The following is a 21,161-nucleotide window of genomic DNA, read 5'->3' on the forward strand; positions in this document are numbered from 1 at the left end:
ATTGCGCTTGAAACCCGTCAAGCCATGTTGTGCCGCTCTTCTTTTAATTGAGTGGCCTCAGACGTGGGCCCGTGACTCATTGGAGAGCAAAGAGCGAGTAAACCCTGCAAAGAGATCCTTCGCTCAATGAAACAGTCATTCACAGCCCATCCTTTGATTACTCACTGGAGAAATTTATACGCAAAGAATACAAGCGAGTCCTCCCCGCACGCACGCACACACGCACCCGCACCCGCACCCGCTGATGCACACGGGCCTCTTATTGTCGAGCTCAGCCATCTGTCTCTCAGCAGTGGGTCCTTGTTACCTGCTGTAGGCTTTCTTAGCAGGCTCATTCACACACAACATCTCGGTGCCAGCAGAGCCCTTTCACCAACGTGCGCTCCCAAAGAAGAATTCATTCGGGGCATAAAGAAAAAAAAAAAACCAACCCAAAGCAAAACAAAACTCTACGACTTCGATCGAGTCAAAAATAGAAGAAACTGGAATGGCCTCGAGAGCCAAATTGTCCTTATTTGGATCAAGCACCAAAACGTATGCAAATGTACACGTCTGAGCTTTAAAAGTAGGGATTAGTCACTCAAATATTACATCTCGTATGCTAACAAATTGCATTTTTTTTTGTTATTACTTTTAATTTGCTCGTTAACAAAAAATTTTTCGGGCGGCCCGGTAGTCCAGTGGTTAGCACGTCGGCTTCACAGTGCAGAGGTACCGGGTTCGATTCCAGCTCCGGCCTCCCTGTGTGGAGTTTGCATGTTCTCCACGGGCCTGCGTGGGTTTTCTCCGGGTGCTCCGGTTTCCTCCCACATTCCAAAAACATGCGTGGCAGGCTGATTGAACACTCTAAATTGTCCCTAGGTGTGAGTGTGAGTGCGAATGGTTGTTTGTTTCTGTGTGCCCTGCGATTGGCTGGCAACCGATTCAGGGTGTCCCCCGCCTACTGCCCGGAGACGGCTGGGATGGGCTCCAGCACCCCCCGCGACCCTAGTGAGGATCAAGCGGCTCGGAAGATGAATGACAAATATTTTTCTGCAAAAACAAGAACCGATTTCTACAAACATTTTGAATCGGGTGGCGTATCAGCACAAGAAGAGTTCTGCATTTATCCAGATGTACTGTCCCGTGGGGGATCCAGAACACATGACCTGCTATTTTTCAATCAAGCTAACTGTTGTTGCTGCTAACTTCATCGACTGGAGATGCGAAGTTTTTCCAGCATCCCTTCGGCTCAGATGTCCACAGCCGTTGCATATGGACTTAGTTAGAAAAGCAGAGCAGCGGGCCTCGGGCCTTCTCCGTCTCACGTACGTACGCCAGCAGCAGCAGCGAGCAGTCGTCCCAGTCAGACATTTTCCATTCGCTGCGGGCTGTGTCGAGCTTCAAAGATATCGGTCAAAGTTTATGATTTCATTTGGAGCCGGGAACAAAAACCTTTGTGAGAGGGTGTATCAAAGAAGGGTGAAAGTCCTTAACGAAGGCTGATTTTAATATTTGCGTTGAATCCCCCTTTCTGCTTCCAAAAAAAGCAGCTGTGCGGATTCAATGTTTCCTAATGACCGCCAGTTAACTTTGCACTTAGTGCGGTCATTTTTGTTGAATAACAGGATGTTAATTTTCCTGTTCCTAAACTAGCCAACCTCTTCTGACCAATGACCTTTCGGTATAAGAGGTCAAGGCCAATTATAAGCGAGTTGCTAATAGAGCTTTAGTGAGTCCAGATGTTGTTAGCTTTAGTCCTCATAATAGGTGACTCCAAAACCTCTGAAAACAAAGACAATTTGTCCGCGGAGAGTGTCTGGCAAGAAATAAGGGCATGTGTGAGTGCGGGTTTGTCGCACTAAAAGCTAATTTAAACATGTCCTCCAGCGCAATTTTACACTGACATGCGACGTGAACATAAACCTGCTATTGTACGGTAATTATCTGGTGCCTATACTAAGTATGTGTGAGCCACAGCACATAGGACATGGATTGTGCAAAACGGAAGCTTTATACGTGTCGTATGTTGCCCATTTGGGCCCGAAGCAAAGATTTACACGACCGCTGACGCTTGGAACTTCATTGACAGTGACCGCGCATTCCTTTGCTGTGAGAGATTGCCATGTGTGCTGCGAGAACTGTCACCCCATTGGTTCGAAAATGATTATTAGCACATATGTGTTTTTGTTCGCCTATCTAGGCAGAATGACGAAATGCTCTTACCCTTAGCTTGGATCTCCATCTGTTGCCATTCAATTCAATTAAACTAAATTAAAGGTTTTTGTAAGTTCGCTCGCTAACGCTAACAAACAGTGCAAAACTCCAAAGTGAGGCTAACTTATAGCATCTGCGTTGTGGTGTCCCTCAAACAACAGATCCCCAGTTAAACTGTCGGTTAAAGTTGACTGCTAACCAGTTAACTAGAATTAAAATCGAGAATTACAAATTGCGTTTTTAAAACAACCACATAGGTTTGCTTTAGGCAACTGTGTTGAGCTGAATACTAAAAGTGCAAAACGGCACTGACATGCTAATGGTTAGCATTGCTCTTTGTAGGGCATTTGAGACCAGAGGAAAATGCGCCTTTAAAAAATAAATAAATAAATGAATGAATGAATGAATGAATGAATGAATAAATGAATAAATAAATAAATAAATAAATAACTAAATAAATAAATGAGAATGAAGTGTAATTACACATCCACTACAGTAGATGGCAGGTGTTTACAGCATCCTGACATATATCTCTTAAAAATGCACAGATTTTGTATTCGGATTTTTGGCTGATGCAGGATCACAAACAATCATTAAAATCTTGAGATGGTCAAGTGTAACATTCTTATCACTTGCATATTTATTTTCCTCAAAACATAATCAAATCCACTGCATAGTGTCGCTTCATCGCAACCTCTTCAGTACATTTTGTTCTTTGAGGTTTTTTATTCCCCCCCTCTTGAGTGAGCTACAGGCTACAAATAACATGCTAAATTGTACAGTATGATGCACTCATGGAACTATATGTCAAGTCAGATTGCTTTGGTTACCAAATAGTAGCTACATTTTATAGAACAAGCTAAAAAGAAATGGAGGCTCATTATAATTGTGTGATCCAAAAGACTTCCTGCAGAACCGCTTTTAGCCTTTTGGTTTTCGAGGCTAGTTCATGAAGCACTTATGTGCTTTTTTGTTTGTTTACTGCGGTTTGCCGCATAAAAATAAAGTCAGCTGAAGGATTCGTTCTCCGTCTTGGCCGGCTGTCAAACCCTCCGAGCCACTGTTGGCCTGAGCGTAAAAAAAATAAAATAAAAGGACAGCCGCGCTGTACAGTACAAATACATCAACAGGTCGTCACTTGTGATAGGCGGGTTACCTCTTCCGAATGATGAGAACTGACACGAGTAAATGATACACTGTGGAGTGGAATCTACATGACATCACCGACATGTTGGATTGGGGGGGGGGGGGGGGTTCTGAACAATAGCCTCTTTTACACTGAGCTCTTGCAAAATGAACACACCAGATCTTGCAAAGTTAAAAAAAGTTTAAATATATTTTTTCTCTCTCCACAGTCATTTACAAATTGAAGAGCGTTTTATAATTTATTCGTCACACCTCCATGCAATTATTCTTTTTTTGTAAACATAAAAATACGTTGAGCCCACATTAAGTACTTTGCGGTTCTGTTCAGTTTTAAGTGCAAAATTGTCTAAAACAATGAGATTGGCCATTTGATAAATTGGTCGGGCCGTAATTTTTTTGTTCCTCTTCCTATGCCAACCATATATGGTGGCAGAAGAAACAATTAAATACTCTTCCACGAGATTGTTGGAGGTAGAAATAATTTGTACATGTGTGAGTAAATGGAGATGCAATTCCTGTATCCTTATTCCCGTTGGGTTATTTACAAATGTTGTGACATTTTAATGTCTTTTCTTTTGTAAAATCTGTGCCTGCAATACAAGCTGTGTTTGCTTAGCAAAATATATCCACAATATCTCCCCCTCCTCTACTGAAGCTAATTGAGATCATACCGTTTCATAAATGGATGAAACATCTTTTTCAAATGAGGTTTGCCACTATTCGACAACAGAGCAACAGGATGTGCCGAGGGTCAAAACATTTTCAACCAAAACAGCTGGCATACATAACTTTGCGGGATCTTATGACACTCTCCGAGAACAAACTACTAATACATTTAGATTGTCATGCTGAGAGCAAACCTCCTTCAATGCTCGCTGCCAAGTCAGCTCGAATGAGAACGTGACACAGCACGTTAGCTTGCTCGATTCTGGAACTTTGTCTGGTGACGCGGCTTTGAAGCGATGCGTCGAGTGTGGTTTGGGAGTGGAAAACTGACACTGTGAGAAATTACAATGCCGCCTGTGGTTTTCCATGATCAAAATGTTCACTTTGTCATTTGTAAAGGTGCCTTGAAGCCAAACGTTAAGAGTCCCTGGAAAGTTAAAAGCAAACGTCTTCTGAATTTGAGACGCCACAAAGAGTGCCGTTGACAAAACCGCCAAATTTAAATGACAAAAAAAAACAACAACAACAAAGTACACAAAGTGAGACTTCAAAAGCAAAGTGTTTGCGCTCAGGGTCATTAGCCACCAGCTAGCTAGCTAGCTAGCTAGCTTAGCGAACTTGCTTTTGGGGCTCATCTCGGCCAGCCGACTTGTCCCTAATGCTACCTCCTCACTTGGGATTTTAAAAACAACACTCAGCTCTTCTTCGGATACACGTTCGCGACGTAACGCAAAGCTAGTTAGCTAACGGCACGGAGCAATGGTAGAAATGGCGCGAGTAACACGACCTAAGTAACTCACATTTATGTGAACAATGGCACTCAAGTACTTCTATCGCGACTCATGAAAAAAGATGCTGGTACGTCTCCAAATTTCAGTCACGCTTAACATACAGTTTGATCCTCGTTTTGGCCAATGTTTTTCAAAACACGCCTTGAAAGACTTCAGGCCGTATGTGAACGCGACAGAGTTCAGACGGCGCCGTCAACGTGGCGCATCTCGCGCATTATGCTGAGCACATGGGGACTTTCGCTGAAGGAAATTGAAAAATTTGCAGACGGAGGAAATGAAAATAACCAAGTCAGGCATTTTAGAGGGCCGCATAGAGAACCCGAAGGAAGGCCTTTTGCTGGAAGACTTTTTAATAACCGACTGTACGCGCTCGGATGGGGGACGCGTTATGAAAAGCAGCTGGCAAAGGCTCCCGGAGGCAGAACGTGTTTGAAACGGGCCATGTCAGCTTTCTACAACTCACTTTTGACTTTGACCTCGCTTTGGGTTTTCCAACATCTGTTTTTATCACAATAAAATAGCGCATGTGGCGCGACTATGTCCACTTTGGGTTTGGCGAATACCGCAGGAACACACTCTACTCCATGCGAAAAAGATCAACAACACGGGCGTTTTGTTTTCCGCTCGGCGCTCAATCCGAAAATGAAGAACTGCCGAGAGGGACGGAAGAATGCGTGTCATGACAGTCTCGTCTTATCTAGCCATCTCACGCCGCCGCTTATCTTCCACTTGTGGCAAAGAATGTCTGCTGCTGCGGCGGGGACGAAGCGGGATGAGCAAGCAAAAAAAAATAATAATAATAATAAAAAATGACACGGCAAAAAAAAAAAAACTGACTCGGGTAATGCGATGTTCACAGGTTCACACTGAGTTTGAATTTTTTTTTTTAGCCCCCCTCCAAAAACAAAAGTCCAAATAAAAAGGCAGCTGTTCAATGATGACACCGTCACAACAGATTATTGCGCAACATTTGTCTTTGGTCTGCACAAAGTTACACCAGCTGGTTGCACTAAATTTAAGTTGGCTGGTGAGCGTGTGACGTCAGGTCAAAGGCAAAGCTCCGAGCCCAAGATGGCGGGCCACGTAAAGTCTTTATAACCGCACATAAAGAGTCAGCATGCTGCCTCTCGAGTATCTTTTATCTTTACAGCGTTACCCCAAAAGAGCTGACAAGTCTTGCTAATGCCAAGGGCCCATGACAAATCTGATGTCTTGCTTTTTTTTTCACAAACTATGATCAATCCATGTCATCGAAGCCACGTTAAAATATCAATAACATGAACCCTTTCATGCATCCTGTAACCTGTTAACATGATAATCTGTCCACTGTAGTAATCGCTGTCCCTCAAAGGGGGGGAATCATGCGTTTGACACCAATCCCCCTTTGGCAATTGTTAAATAATTTTAATATTTTCTACTCATTTTGCTAGCTCCTGAGATTCCTTTTAGCGGTATCCTTTTACGTGATCGAGAAGCGCGCCTAGACCTGCGTCAAGAGTGAAAGTGTCGACAGACGTAACAGAGAATCCGGTAATTTTTCAAAATAAAACATTCCGAAATGAATAAAACGGAAATAATGTAAGTTATTGATTCTTTCTATGCGGCTCGGTACCAAATGGAGCGGCGGCCAATGTCCTGTGAGGCCTACCCTGGAAAAAAAAAGTGCATGTTCTGAGATATCGCAAGAGCAGATTTGAATCTGAGGCTACATTGGCCAGGAAATATTTGTGTGACCCCGCCACAAGATAAGAGGGGCAACTAAGGGCAGGAGACAAGCTAATGGCAGAGAGATTTCCCATGTTCGACCAAACTACTCACAGCTGGCTATGTGCAAAAAAAAAAAAAGGGCACACAAAACACTACAAAGAGGGAAAAGTGATATTTCCAACATGCTCGAGGGCACCGCTGCTTGCCACATTTTTTTTTTTTGGGGGGGGGGGGGTTGTCAGGGTTGTACGACAACGGTATAACAACTCAGACCCTTTATCTGTATTGCAATTATCTATTTGAGCAAGAAAATTATTCCTGGATAGGTGGCCTCTGTCAAAAGTAAAGTGCTAGTTTTTTTTGTTTTTTTAAACGATGACATCAGCAGGCAAAACGGCAAAATTTGCAAAATTGTGCTCACACAATTACCGGTAACAATTTTTTTTTTGTTCTACCTCTATTGTATGAAATTTAATTTCACCTTTGGACAGAAACAGGAGAACATTTAAGGCAATTTTCCCACTAAAGTTCCATCCCAAAAATGATTGTCGGAGCAGGACCGGGATTTGTGGACGACACCGTAGGCCATTAAGTAACACAAATGAAAAAGGCTGCTGTGATATAATTGCTGTATTGAGCTTTCTACCCGCAGGTGATTTCCTAACACACAAGGTAATTTTCAAACACACGAGGTTATCCCACATGAAAAAGAAAAAGCACAAAAAAAAAAAAAAGAAAGAAAAATCTACTTGGAGTACCTGCTAATCGTAAATTTGTAATGAGGTTGTTCTTCCAAAGCAGGCCATAGAAACACTTCAAAGCTGCCCTCAAAACATCTCAACATGCAATTACAATTAAAAACACGCATTAGAGGGAATATTAGTGTGTGTGTGTGTGTGTGGGGGGGGGGGGGTACAAGCACGTATAATTTCTCTCACACGCACACACACGCAAGACAGTCGCTTCCAAAGCCAGTCTGTGGTCCGCAAGTGGAAAAAATGCCCTGAATCATGAGTGCGGGTTTGCCTTGGCCTTGCACATCTCGGTCATCAGTGGTGACATAATCTTTTGGGCCTGGCTGCTCGCCATTTGGAATCGGACTGCATTGCTCATTGGTGAAGGTGAACGTGGAGAAACTTTTAGGCCATTTGGTTCAAATATGCGTTTTGGGTTTTTTTTTCTCCATGTTATGAGTGAGTCTTTGCAGTCCAAGTAGTTCAAATGTAGGCGTGGTCTATGTGGAGCGTCTATGTGTCAAGGCAGCTGCATTTGCCAAGGAAATCAGAACGTGCAGCCCTTTTCTCCATTTTTCCACCTTCTTTCTTGGTACGATTTTGTAGCACTCATTGGCTCGGGTTCCAGACTCTGTCGGTTAAAAAAGCTTCAAGCAGACAGAAGAATCCGGAGTCCATTTCCTGTGGCGCAGCATCACGCGACGTGATTGGCCTTGGGCGGACTCTCCCCTCCGAGAATCGGAGTGTTCTAAATCGGGGCCGTATCGGATTTGTCCTCTGTTTTCACTTAAAGATGGCCGTGTGCGCTGCGACACCTCCTCCACATTTTGCTGGCGTTCTTTTGATGTCAAAAAGAACAAGTTTGTTCACTCCTGTTTGAAAACGGAGTCGTCCAACGGCCTCAGTGCATCGGCTACGACGCAGCCAAACACACCTGGTTACAATTTCTTCGCCGCCTTTCCTACACAAACAAACCACCGGGGCTAACTGCCGCGTAATCTTTTTTTTTTTTTTTTCTTCATAAGCCAGCTTTGGATAATGACTTATCTTTTACAGTGCAGTTCCCATTGAAAAGAGCTTTTCAAACAAAGAGCTTTGCGGGGATTTGGGAGGGCTGGTACAACTGCGTGCGCCGCTTGCTTTCAAGGTGCAAGAAGAAGGTAGTTTATTTTGGCCGCCGTTGAGTCAAGCTCACTTGTGAGGGGGATTCAAGAGGAGATCCCAACCTTTTATTTTACGGCCGCAAGCTTTGATTGCTCTTAATTCCTCCAACACGTTTCGCTTTGTTGGCATACGAAGAGGTGAAAGGAAAGTTTGCTTGTGAGATAAACGTGGTGGCATTGTGAAGGGATTTGTATACATCCATCCATCCATCCATCTACCGAGCCGCTTGATCCTCACTAGGGTCGCGGGGGGTGCTGGAGCCTATCCCAGCTGTCTTCGGGCAGTAGGCGGGGGACACCCTGAATCGGTTGCCAGCCAATCGCAGGGCACACAGAGACGAACAACCATCCACGCTCACAATCCCACCTAGGGACAATTTAGAGCATCCAATCAGCCTGCCACACATGTTTTTGGAATGTGGGAGGAAACCGGAGCACCCAGAGAAAACCCACGCAGGCCCGGAGGAGAACATGCAAACTCCACACAGGGAGGCCGGAGCTGGAATCGAACCCGGTACCTCTGCACTGTGAAGGCGACGTGCTAACTACTGGACGACCGGGCCGCCCATTTTATTTTTAGTTCATTCATTCATTCATCTTCCGAACCGCTTCATCCTCACTAGAGTCGCGGGGGGTGCTGGAGCCTATCCCAGCTGTCTCCGGGCAGCAGGCGGGGGACACCCTGAATCGGTTGCCAGCCAATCGCAGGGCACACAGAAACGAACAACCATTCACACTCACAATCCCACCTAGTGACAATTTAGAGCGTCCAATCAGCCTGCCACGCATGTTTTTTTTGGAATGTGGGAGGAAACCGGAGCACCCTGAGAGAACCCACGCAGGCCCGGGGAGAACATGCAAACTCCACACGGGGAGGCCGGAGCTGGAATCGAACCCGGTTCCTCTGCACTGTGAAGCCGACATGCTAACCACTGGCCTACCGGGCCGCCCATTTTATTTTTAGTTCAGTCAATCTCTATTTCTTTTCTTTTTTGACAGTCTAGCCGATGATCGACTGCTCAACCGCCGTCAACAACTCTCCATTCACCTGCTCAACACAAAGACTAAACGTTGCGGTTTTCTCCGCAGACACAGCAAGGGACCGAACCTGCACACTACCGCTCTACAATTAGTTGCTTTTATATAACAATAACGATGATCCCCCGAGGGACTTTCCGCTACAAGATGAATCTACCCCTCTAACCACATTAAAAAAAACAAAAAAAAAACATTGTGACTGCGGGAGAACGTCAGAGTCGGATCTTCACAGCATCTCCCGTCGCAGCCAAACCACAAACAAAAACATCACATTTCGCAGTTACCGCACAGTAACCACATGCTATTGTCTCAGATGGTGAAAGATGGAGGCATCTTCCACATCCCTGGGATGCCTTCTCAGCTTCTTTTGTCTTTTTTTTTTTTTTTGTGGATTTGTGACATTGACAAGAGGCGACAGACGAACAGTGCCAGTCGGCTTCTGTGGCTTGCGGCTTCAAACGCTTTTCCCAATTCGTGGTGTCAAAAGAGAGAGCAAATAGTTGTTGAAAATAGAACTCCTGCTGGAGGCTTTTATTTTGGTAAGGCTTGAGTCAAATGGGTACCTTGGTATCGATGGCTAAATCCTGTTTTCGATATTGCTTAAAAATGTGCGCCGCGAGTGGCGTCCGTTGCCAAGAAATTTGACCGACTCATTGGGTTTTAATTGTACGGCGCTCATCGTTTTCAAAATCCACATCTTGCAGTAGTTTTTCCCGTCTGGTTATAAATCCAATACCGGATTCACAGATCTGGCTTTCATTTTTAAACGGGATTTATGGCGTGTCTAAAAGATTGCCAAATCATCTTGACGTTAAATTGGACGTTCATTTTCTTCTTCATAAAGACGTGTGAGAAACGGAAGCGAATAGTTGTGATGCCGTTTCGACTGTTGGAGTGAGTCGGTGTCCGCGTTCAAAGCAGAATGATGGAAAATAGTGTAAAAAAAATCCAATTGCATCCGACCCTCGTATACTCACGGTTGAGCATTTGCAGATGCACCTATTCACATGTGTTTTTTTTAATTTCCAATTTTAATAGTTAAAAAAAAAAAAATGTTCATGGAAACGGCTTATTGAAGGTAGATCTCTCCTTTGTTTATAGTTTTTTTTCGAAGCTTCACTGCAACGTGTTGAACTTTTTCACTGCCATTGACTGCTATGCAAATAAATAAATAAAATAAAATACAAAAGTGGGGCGGCCCGGTAGTCCAGTGGTTAGCACGTCGGCTTCACAGTGCAGGGGTACCGGGTTCGATTCCAGCTCCGGCCTCCCTGTGTGGAGTTTGCATGCTCTCCCCGGGCCTGCGTGGGTTTTCTCCGGGTGCTCCGGTTTCCTCCCACATTCCAAAAAACATGCGTGGCAGGCTGATTGAACACTCTAAATTGTCCCTAGGTGTGAGTGAGGGTGTGCATGGTTGTTCGTCTCTGTGTGCCCTGCGATTGGCTGGCAACCGATTCAGGGTGTCCCCCGCCTACTGCCTGAAGACAGCTGGGATAGGCTCCAGCACCCCCCGCAACCCAAGTGAGGATCAAGCGGCTCGGAAGATGAATGAATGAATGAAAATACAAAAGTTGTCTGAACTCAAAATTTCAAGGCAACGCATACTTTTCCACATCTTCAACAAACATGACTGTTTTAGCCCTCCCCCCAAAATACAAGTTGTGTATGTGTGTGTGTGTGTACTTTTTTTAACAGCATATAGATGCCAACCTCCTCCAATATGTTTTGTTTCATTGATTTTACGTTAAAAAAAAAAAGTGGGGGTCAAATCTCATTCCCAGGGGCTTGTAACACGGCGCTGATATGAGATCTGCTCCACGGAAGCAAGGCCACCTGTTGAAGGGGCCCACCGACAAGGGCGGCCGGCCAAATATCCAGCAACATGTCTGATTCTCTGATTCTCTGATTAACATTCCTGGCCGGCCGGGCCTCATTGAGCAAATCTGTCAGCGGGTGGGGGAGGGGAGGGGGGGTGGTTAGGAGGTTCGATGGCAAAATAATTGGAAGAGAATTCAGACTGTGTCGTTCATCGCCGCTCATATTGAAACAGGTGAAAATGGGGAGAAGAACCTGAGAATTAACCTCCTCTGCTCGATGAGGGAGAGAGCAACGTGGGACCAAAAAAAAAAAGTCCACTGGTGGTACTGTTCTTTTGGCAAAAAAAGAAGGCCTTTTGCTGGAAAGAAAAAAATTACAAAGCGGGGGCTTTTTTCCCCCGTCCCGCACATAAGGACTCCGGGGTTCAGAAATCCTGTGAAAGCAACAGCTGTTGTTTCCCTTTTCTCCAAACAAAGGCCAAGGAGCCACTGGAAGCTGATACGCCGCTGAGGGGGCGCTTGTAAAATGAGTCGGCTCGCAGAGGAATGAGACAGTTCTTCTCTAAGCCACGACAATTTGTCGCCTCGGGCACAGATACTCTGACGGGAAGAAGTCCTTTTGAGTGTCATGCGAAGAAAAGAGAAGACCTGACAGCCTCGCGCGAACAATCGGAGCTCGGCCATGAATGCCTTTGGCGAGGTGATGCCACCCAAATGGACGTCAAAGCCCTCCTTTTTGGGTTTTGTCGACACTTCTCGGGGCAATGAGGGAAGTCGTATAACTTCTCCCCAGGCAATGCCACTTGCATGAAAAAACATAAACCCAACATTAAGTGTTTGGTTTGGAAAATCCGACGCTGATTTGCTGGTCCATAAATCCTCATGTCATGGAGGGAAAAAAAAAACGCACACAGGAGAGTATTGAGAGCGGCGCATCCCACAACGCTGACCTGAGTGATGCCGATTGTTCGGTTGAAGGATTGAAAAGGTTCGTTTTATGGCATGACTGATGTCATCTCCTTGCCTGCTGCCACGGGAGCAGCTGTAGGTTCACACACGCTTCGGAATATTTACATCCATCGCCTCGCAAATGCACGTTGAGCTTTTGTGTTTCAAAAAAACTGACCAGGGTCCAGAGTTTTTTTGGGTGGTGTAACCCGTAATTCTATAGAGCAATATGCTCATCCAGGACCGCAGCCTTGACCAAATTTTAACCGTCCCAACTTCATCAAAAGTGGCTTTGTGTATTTAACGCAAGCACATACAGGTGGTTTAGCCTTTAGCCTGCTAGCGTAATGCTAATGTTAACATATCATGGAAAACACACGTATAAAATCTTTACTTAACCATACTATATAACAGTAATCACCGTCATGTATTCTTTATCCTCTGGGAGGAGCTGAGACATCCATTCATAGATTCCATCCATTTTCTGGGAAGCGTTCAACCATGTCAAGGGTAAGATTAATTTGGACAACCTTGACACTGTCGACAAAATGAGGTCATAGTGGTGTGCGACACTGCAGACAGTATTTTTGTATCAATCTGAGAGCAAAGCTAAGTTTTTGGAATATGCTCATCCAGGACCGCAGCCTTGACAAAATTTTAACCGTCCCAACTTCATCGGAAGTGGCTTTGTGTATTTAACGCAAGCACATACCGGTCGTTTAGCCTTTAGCCTGCTAGCGTAATGCTAATGTTAACATATCATGGAAAACGAAGTACTATATAACAGTAATCACCGTCATGTATTCTTTATCCTCTGGGAGGAGCGGAGACATCCATTCATCCATTCCATCCATTTTCTGGAAAACGTTCAACCATGTCAAGGGTAAGATCAGTTTAGACTACCTTGACACTGTCGACAAAATTAGGTCATAGTGGTGTGCGACACTGCAGACAGTATTTTGGTATCAATCTGAGAGCAAAGCTAAGTTGTTGGAACATGCTCATCCAGGACCGCAGCCTTAACCAAATTTTAACCGTCCCAACTTCATCGGAAGTGGCTTTGTGTATTTAACGCAAGCACATACAGGTCGTTTAGCCTTTAGCCTGCTAGCGTAATGCTAATGTTAACATATCATGGAAAACACACGTATAAAATCTTTACTTAACCGTACTATATAACAGTAATCACCGTCATGTATTCTTTATCCTCTGGGAGGAGCTGAGACATCCATTCATACATTCCATCCATTTTCTGGGAAGCGTTCAACCATGTCAAGGGTAAGATTAATTTGGACAACCTTGACACTGTCGACAAAATTAGGTCATAGTGGTGTGCGACACTGCAGACAGTATTTTGGTATCAATCTGATACCAAGGCAATACAGGACCAGTAGCACCGATACAGATACTTTCCAATAATTAAAGGTCGATGCATCATGGATTTGCTGAATGCCAATAAATTTTCCTAACCTTTGAGTTACACTAATAATATTTCTTCAAAAACGTGCATCAAGTGTTCATCGGAAATTTCAGTCCTCGCCCATGCCGGTACTGTTCAGAAACGACGTTACAAAAATTCTCCCTTCATTGCATGTTTTTCCTGGATTTTCAAATAAATTGTTGAAAATAATCACCCCACAAGTATTTGAAAATCCACTTACCGCAACCAAACAACCAACTTTGTTGATCTTGATAATATACTTAAACTAAGATTATTCGTGTTTGTCTTCACCTGTTTTGTGTTGCATCCGTGGAGGGAGGTTGGGTCTCTGAGAAGAAACAGCTGCTTGCAGAGGTGCTCCGCAGCTGCTGACCGTGGACTGTCTGGCTGGCTGATCCACAACAGGCTCTTCGGCCCTGAAAAAAATTCCTCATCTATTACAATATGGAATAAACTATTTGCGTCTTTAGTATTTGATACATATGACAAATTTCAATGTGAAATAATGTAATGCAAAGTCTCACAATCCAAAAGTGAAATAAAATCGCACAACAGCTAGCGTGTTAGTTCAAAAGAAGAAAATTATTCTAAGGCGTCACTTTTTAATCTGACATACAGTTTCGACATCATGTACAATCGATGTTTCATCCAGAAAACAGAGAATTAGTGTTTGATTTTGACACTTCTTGGTTGGCGTTGAAGCTATTTCGCGCCAAGCTAAGCTAATTGTCGGAAACATGTAGCATGGCACCGTCAGCAAGAACACAATATTCTGAGCAGTGTGTCCTAAAATGTCCAAATATTTTCCTTTGCTCTTTCTTATTTTTCACGAACCTCATTAAGGCGGGAAAAGTTGGGGTAACCTAACCGGGCTATTTTCTGTAGTTTGAGACGCAACGCCATGTGTGCTTTCTCTCTTCTGCTGACACGCACACCCCCGTTTCAAGGCAGAATTGACATCTGTTCACTTTCACTCCTGTATGTCTTGCATTAGCCTCTCACCGACACCTCCCTCCCCCATATACACACGCTAACACACACACACACAGAGACCAAAAAAAAAAAAAGCACACCTTCTGTTTCTTGTTCAGGCCTTCGCCCAGTGCCTGCTATATGTACCGCCTGTCTTTTTTGTTTCTGTCCTAAAACGAATAGTTCGGACAAAGGATGGAGTATTAATGCCACAGTGTTATTGAACACGGGGGGGGGGGGGGGGGGGGGGGGAGTCCTTTTCCAGATCAAATTTGTACTATTTGGGTAGCAAATTTGGAAGTTATGTGCAAAATTGCATCATTTTTACTCTGGGCACATTTTGAAATGATTTCCAACATCAAATAAAAATGTGACTCCCATACTGCTGTATTGATAGGTTGTTTTGCGATTGCAAAGACCCACTAGCACAGCGGTGCTCCTCTTAATTTTAGTTTCTACATTAAATTCATCGAACCCCCTTCCCCAAAAAAAAAGAAGACAGGGGAGGCACAGACATGTGAAAACCGTGCCGCTCCATTGTGAGCGCAAGCACAAAGAGGGCTTTATTGATGACCCTGAATCAGCGGCCTTGCTCTGGGGCTGCTTGACTAAACCGGACCATTGTACGGCCTTTTTGCAGCTAAAAGTAGAGATTATTCATTATGTGCTGAGCTCATGTCTGATGCATCACGTCTTTTTTGGTTTTGTTTTGTTTTTTTTGGTGACACTGAGACTCGCAATTTAGGAAACAAAAGAACTTGGAATTCAGGCAAATGTACTGAAATGTACAGTTTGGTTTTTTCACGGCCAAAAATTTTATTTTCGTGAGCATCTTAGCCACCTAAATCTGCAAACGCGTTTACATCAAGCACGCGTTTCCCTTGGCCTCATCGGACTTGAAACAGAGACGTCCTCCCTGCACTCAGAGGTGAAGTGCGGCCTGCCGGCGGCCTTCGCTCGGGATGTGTTTGCTCTTGGGATTTCACTTGAAGATGTTTACAAATGCCACCGCGGGAGAACACAACAGGAAAGAAAGTGACCTCGAGCGGCCCGGCGAATGGACTCAAGCTTACGGAGATCAGGGGCTAATCTGCTGAATACACAGATCGCTTACAATTGCTTTCACACTGTTTTTTTTTTTTTAATTCAACTTAGTCAGGCAAGTGAAATTCAAAAACACCGTAAACAGTGTTCTCTGACACAGACAAATTCAATGTATGTTTTAACATGGGCTGTGCACGAATCAGTTGTGAAATGAATTGGCCGTTAAAATCAAATGCTGAATCAGAATTTTCGGATAAGCTACGTGAGCACTGCGCCCGCAAGTAATTGCGTGTGTATGGGAACATTTGCCTGGCTAATGAGCAATTAAAAATTCAACCGTTAAGCAGCTAGTCAATAAAGTGCAGCAAGGCAGTGTAAAAAAGCGCAAGAACACCTTTGGACTCTCACGCCATCCTAGCAACAAACGAAAAGGAGTTTAGCTGAGAGACAAACTAGCTTAACTAGGACGAGTCGAGTTCAGCACAATGGAGACGGTAACCATCCATCCATCCATCCATCCATTTTCTGAACCGCTTAATCCTCACTAGGGTCGCGAGGGGTGCTGGAGCCTATCCCAGCCGTCTTCGGGCAGTAGGCGGGGGACACCCTGGATCAGTTGCAGCCAATCGCAGGGCACACAGAGACGAACAACCATCCACGCTCACATTCACACCTAGGGACAATTTAGAGCGTCCAAACAGCCTACCATGCATGTTTTTGGAACGTGGGAGGAAACCGGAGCACCCGGAGAAAACCCACGCAGGCCCGGGGAGAACGTGCAAACTCCACACAGGGAGGCCGGAGCTGGAATCGAACCCGGTACCTCTGCACTGTGAAGCCGACGTGCTAACCACTGGACTACCGGGCCGCCACTAAGCTAAAATTCCAGGCTGCCAAGCTACCAGCTAGCTTACTCTTCTGTAGCTTGTAGCTTGACTCCATCAGACTCTCACCCTGAACGTCATTCTCAATCCGGATCACGACACCATTGTAACGGTGTTGTGTTAAGCGTTCCGGCCAAACTTGCGATTAAATCCGCACAGCAAAGTCGTTACTGGTTCCGAGTCAAATGCGCTAACTGCTCGACAATCGCTTCGAAACCATAAATGTGAATACGCGTGCATGACGACGTATTTTTACCGTACTGTTTGTAACTTGCAGATGCAGCCTCCAAAAATTTCCATACGACAAAGCCCTTGTTCAGAAAAGTGGTTTCACATGCCAACGTTGGCCCAACAGATAAAATCTGTTATGAAACATTTCAAAGATACGCCAGTCCAAGTGACCCACACCCTCGCCCTCCAAAGGGACTTACAGTAACTTAGCTGCGTGTTAGCATTCAAAGCATCTTCTGTCCCACGCCTGCCTTTTCATTAATTACTTTGAAGGCTCCCGTTTGTGTTTGGCTTAACAAAGCCACCCGAGCTCGCACGGCATAGCCAACATATTTATGACCTACAGTCTGTGCGAGAGGCCGGCCTGCGTGAGCCCATGCTCCGGCCCGCGCCGCGCTCACACAGGCAGCATAAAAGGAGGAAATGAATGTGTGAAGGATGAATGCGTGGCCCTGGGGGTCAGCTTAATGGAGTGAGACCCTGGCCCCTATTGACTTCCACAGCCAAACTATTAACTCCCCGCAACTCCCGAGCTACGGCCTCATTATTCATTTGGGGGTGAAAGCACATTCCCATTTACATATTTAAGTTTGCTGACTTGTCGGCGTGATGCCGTGAAAAGACCGGCGGCATCGGAACGCGGTTAGCGATTCAATATCATCGTAGCACGGCAAATAGTTTGCGGGAAACTGATTTGAAGTGGGTCCAAAATGGTCTACTTACAGGAAAATCCCTGCTACTCATTCGTCGCGCAATATAAGCTATTGTCTTTTCTGTTACGATATGTGCAAAGAAGTGGCAAAAGTATTCTCACCCGGTGGAAGTACAGGGACTTGTGTAAAAAGTAATCGGGTATGAGAAGTACTGATTCTGCCCCACTTACAGTACAGTCGGAAATGTACTCAAGTACAAAACAAAAAACGTATTTTGTGTCAATTTGACCGTTGGTCTTTATCGCCAACTACTGGCCTGGCATGCATATTACAACATTGGCCGCCATCTAGTCCATCCACAAGTGTCTCAATGTCATTTTAAAACAAACCAAAATCCAATTTTAATTGGTTGACCATCAGACAAGGACTGTGACAGATTAAAAAAACTGAGGAGGCTCTGCAGGAGTTTGTTTCGAAAGGAATAAATTTAAGGAGAATTTTTTGTTTATTTGTATATTAAAGGACATACATAGTATTGTAGAACTGACAAAAAGAACATAAAAAAAATATGTTGCTCTAAACTCCCCAACTTCCCCTCTCCCTAAACTTTCCTCTAATTGGCTAATTTGGAAGGAGGCTGACCTGACACTTTGTGGCTGTATGAGTCAGATTAGCATCAAAAGCAGAAAACGATTGTCGTGCTATCCATCCAGGCAGCCATCTATTTTCTACAGCGCTTGTCCTCATTAGAGTTGGGTCCAAAAGTGCCTTTTACCACAAAGATCGACTGGACGAAAATGCTGACTGGTAAGAACAAGTCAGAAGAGGCAGAGAAGGTGGCATCTGTTGTAAAAGTCAACAGAAGAGAGAGAATATATGCCTGTCAGTATTACTGACGTAGATTGCTGATTAGGACGTAAATGCTAGCTAATAAAGAAATGAATGAATGAATGAATGAATGAATGAATGAATGAATGAATGAATGAATGAATGGCCTCAGACCAAATGGTTCTCTTAAGAGTTGATGGGCTGAGAGAAAAGTCAGTGGCCGGCACACCAGAAGGAGTAGCACAAAGAAATGACTGGCAGTCTTAAAAAAAAAAATTTGTTCATTTTTTTTCCATCCATCCATCCATTTTCTGAACCGCTTAATCCTCACTAGGGTCGCGGGGGGTGCTGGAGCCTATCCCAGCCGTCTTCGGGCAGTAGGCGGGGGACACCCTGGATCAGTTGCCAGCCAATCGCAGGGCACACAGAGACGAACAACCATCCACGCTCACATTCACACCTAGGGACAATTTAGAGCGTCCAATCAGCCTACCATGCATGTTTTTGGAATGTGGGAGGAAACCGGAGCACCCGGAGAAAACCCACGCAGGCCCGGGGAGAACATGCAAACTCACACACAGGGAGGCCGGAGCTGGAATCGAACCCGGTACCTCTGCACTGTGAAGCCAACGTGCTAACCACTGGACTACCGGGCCGTGTTCATTTTTTTTGTTGGATTTAATTGAATTTGTCTTTTTCTATGTTTTTTTTAATAGGCACTATTTTGTAGAGTGCTTTTCTTTCCTTTCTCAAACAATTTTAGTTTTTTTTCCCCCGGATAAATCCCATTTCCATTCATTTCAATGGGGAACGATGATTTGAGATGAAAAAGAATTTCAATAAAAGTCATACCTTCAAGGCATCACGGTACTGCATTTTACATTAACTATCTTTAGTCATGGGCGGCCCGGTAGTCCAGTGGTTAGCACTTCGGCTTCACAGTGCAGAGGTACCAGGTTCGATTCCAGCTCTGGCCTCCCTGTGTGGAGTTTGCATGTTCTCCCCGGGCCTGCGTGGGTTTTCTCCGGGTGCTCCGGTTTCCTCCCACATTCCAAAAATATGCATGGCAGGCTGATTGAACACTCTAAATTGTCCCTAGGTGTGAGTGTGAGTGCGAATGGTTGTTCGTCTCTGTGTGCCCTGCGATTGGCTGGCAACCGATTCAGGGTGTCCCCCGCCTACTGTCCGAAGACAGCTGGGATAGGCTCCAGCACCCCCCGCGACCCTACTGAGGATCAAGCGGCTCGGAAGATGAATGAATGAATGAATGAATATCTTTAGTCATTATTCAAGAAGGGGAAAAAAAAAGAATGCCAGTTTTCCACAATTAGTGACGATCGGAGCGGTTCAAAATAGCTTTGTTCAAACCGTAATGTGATATTCATACATATTCCAATGGCCTCTTGAGACGTCAGAGTTGTTAAGAAATTCCACAACCTTCCGCACATGTGTGAGAGTGTTGTTGGGGGGGGTGTCATCAATAACAAGCGAGAGGGGGTATGTTTCTTTAAGACAAGCCCATAAATGGTGGCCCGGTCAGCACCTCCTTCAGTGGGAATGAGCTGGCTGCGCTTCCAGTTTTCCTTGCTGGGTCAAGCCCGCCATTGAAGTGTGAATGGGCTGCCATGGCAGATTACACTGCACAGCTGTCCCCCTACCGTGGAAATTAAGTTATGCCCCGTGTCAGCAAGTTTTGTGTTTTCCTCTCTGTCTCTTTCTCTCATCCCCGCACCCCCACTGCCATTATCTCCTACCCACTCCCCTCGTATTCCTTGAAAAGTGGGGGGCCTCTCGCAAAAGAGGGTGAGGGTTAGGCTAGGCTTTCGGCTGCCGGGGTTGGAGGAAACAAAACACACCCCCTAATGCAATGCATAGCCGTCCGATTTCTGTGACATTTTTTTTTTTCCTTAAGCAATCAGAAAGTTCTGGTGGACTCGCATGTGTAACAAGTCCGCCGCAAATTGTTGTCTGTGTGCATCTAGTTGGACTGCTGCTCGGCGTGTGGCCCCTTACTCGTGTTTTGTTTATCTGCGGGTTGAGCTGTTTACCTTGTGGTCAAAGTAAAAGTAAAACACTGCAGCAGCTCCTCTAGCGTGACGCATGTGAACATGCCGGGAATGTCCCCCTGAACTCCAGAAGCCCCGCAAGCAAACAAAACCTCATTTACACTTGATAGACAAATGTATGGGGAAGATCATTTGAGCACACCAGAAGGAGTAGCACAAAGAAATGACTGGCAGTCTTAAAAAAAAATCTTGTTCATTTTTTTGTTAGATTTAATTGAATTTATGTCTTTTTCTGTTTTTTCATAGGCACTATTTTATAGAGTGCTTTCCTTTCCTTTCTAAAACAATTTTAGTTTTTTTCCCCGGATAAATCCCATTTATCCTTCAGCAGTGCTTTCAGAAGTGCCTTCAGCAGTTTGCGGAAGCCACTTTTCTGGTCCAACACGATCTTCCTTTGCACAAAGTGAGATTTTAAAATGTAAGATTGGATGAGTTCGGTGTGGAAGTCGTCTATCAAAACACCACTGAGGGGAATTAGAAGATGGGAGGAGATGGGATCCGCTAATTTCAGTGGGCTTTATTTTAATGGCCTGCTTTTACGAAATACTCCTTTGGTAGAATTTTGTGAAGTTGTCAGTGAATGCTACAGAAAATACATGGGAAGATCACATATTAAATCGCTATCACAATACTGAGGGTAAAGAATTGCAATTACACGTGTATTCAAAATCATTCGGCTCTAAACTAAATGTTGTTAGCCTGTGGGCTAAATTGAGTAAAATTCCAACAGACAAACTACAAAGTCAAAGCTTGCCCAGAAGAGTGGAGCCATCCTAGGTGAGGGGTACCTTCACATGCGAGTGTCCAACTTCACGTCACCCAACGCGGGTAGCTGG

General features: G+C 44.7%; 1 protein-coding gene and 1 long non-coding RNA gene across 3 annotated transcripts in view; both read right to left on the reverse strand.

Annotated features, from left to right (window-relative positions):
• gas1a (growth arrest-specific 1a) overlaps positions 1–21,161 on the reverse strand; it is a 134,831-nt gene that overhangs the window by 103,742 nt on the left and 9,928 nt on the right. The window lies entirely within an intron of this gene.
• The window catches only part of LOC127602179 (uncharacterized), a 56,743-nt gene that overhangs the window by 17,771 nt on the left and 17,811 nt on the right, over positions 1–21,161 (reverse strand). Inside the window, exon 3 of the long non-coding RNA XR_007962716.1 lies at positions 13,939–14,063. This is a non-coding gene — a long non-coding RNA (uncharacterized LOC127602179). The remainder of the gene's footprint in view (positions 1–13,938; positions 14,064–21,161) is intronic.

This window comes from Hippocampus zosterae, chromosome 6 (assembly GCF_025434085.1).
Source record: "Hippocampus zosterae strain Florida chromosome 6, ASM2543408v3, whole genome shotgun sequence".
NCBI classification, from domain to species: domain Eukaryota; kingdom Metazoa; phylum Chordata; class Actinopteri; order Syngnathiformes; family Syngnathidae; genus Hippocampus; species Hippocampus zosterae.